Genomic DNA, 1,555 nt, shown 5'->3' on the forward strand with positions numbered 1-1,555 from the left:
TAACGATGTCCTAAAAACCTAATAATAGTTATGTATGTGTTTTTTCGTGTTTTGTTCGAAAGGTAACCACTCCTGAAGAAGTGCCAAACGTCTAAATCCAATGGACCAGTCACTGGATAAGTTTGGCATAGAAATGTTAACATAGAGTGGTGAATAAATCGATATATCGAATTTGAAGTCTCTGTCTCTTTTGAATATGAAAATTTAAGAGTTTAAAAATCTTATGATATATATATATATATATATATATACACATGATGGGCTTCTTTCAGTTTCTGCCTACCAAATCCACTCACAAAGCTTTTGTTGGCTCGAGGCTATAGTAGATGACACTTGCCTAAGGTGCCGTGCAGTGGGACTGAACACGGAACCATGTGGTTGGGAAGCAAGCTTTTTTCCACGCAGCCATGCCTGTGTTATTTTATTATAAGAGACTTAATTTATGGAGTGAGGTCTCTGATGAAATGGATACAATTCTGTAGCAGGAGCAGAGAAGACAAGATGAAATAGATAAGCTGTGTAGTGTGTTGGGGGGAACATGGAATGCTTATGAAATATATATATTCTGGTGTGCCTCAGCTTATGTCTGTAACTGGTACCAAGACATGTGACTAGAAAAAAATGCAACATGACACAGAGAAAACATTTTAATAACTTATTTTATTTTATTTTCTACCTCCGTGTTGGTTTTTAGGTGTTTTAAATTTTCATGTTTTAAATATGTTCACCGAGAATGGAGTAAAGTTGGACAAATTCACTGAAGATAAGGTTTTTTTTTTGTTTGTTTTTTTTTCCATTAATTTCTTGTAAAAAAAAAACAATATAAAATTGAGAAAAACCTAACTCAAAACGACCTAACTTGTGTTATGCCTCTACTCTGTAAGAAGAGGTGGATGGCATAGATGAGGCATATATATGTGTAAAGGGAGATGGGGGAACATTGAAGAAATATATACATTATCAATACAATAAGATATTATAATGATATGTTAATATATTAAGATATATTAAATACATTATAATATTGGTGGCTCGTTAGCAATTAAAAACCAAAAAGGAATTAATAAATGAGGGTGCTAGAAATGGGAGTGAAAATTTAACTCTGAGAGCCAATAAAAGCTTTAACCTCAAGGTATTTATGGAATTTGGGTACAGCAAGCTAAGCGATCTTTCCCTTGTGAGATAAACTCACAGAATGAAATATATATTTAAGTCATAATATAATATGAATTGAAGTAATTTGGTAGTACTCATAAAAAGAAAAAAACTCTATAATGTATCGTTACGATACAAAAGAAAAAGATAAGGAGTCGAGAAATATTTAGATAAACTTTTATTTAACAAAAGAAAAATCCAGATATAGGCGTAGGAGTGGCTGTGTAGTAAGTAGCTTGCTTACCAACCACATGGTCCCGGGTTTAGTCCCACTGCGTGGCATCTTGGGCAAGTGTCTTCTACTTATAGCCTCGGGCCGACCAAAGCCTTGTGAGTGGATTTGATAGACGGAAACTGAAAGAAGCCCGTCGTATATATATATATATATATATATATATAT

At 33.5% G+C, this 1,555-nt stretch overlaps 1 protein-coding gene across 1 annotated transcript in view; it reads left to right on the plus strand.

The window, feature by feature from the left end:
* LOC106882294 (ubiquitin-conjugating enzyme E2 J2) overlaps nt 1-1,555 on the plus strand; it is a 34,159-nt gene that overhangs the window by 22,387 nt on the left and 10,217 nt on the right. The window lies entirely within an intron of this gene.

Source organism: Octopus bimaculoides, chromosome 25 (assembly GCF_001194135.2).
Source record: "Octopus bimaculoides isolate UCB-OBI-ISO-001 chromosome 25, ASM119413v2, whole genome shotgun sequence".
In the NCBI taxonomy this organism is placed as follows: Eukaryota; Metazoa; Mollusca; class Cephalopoda; order Octopoda; family Octopodidae; genus Octopus; species Octopus bimaculoides.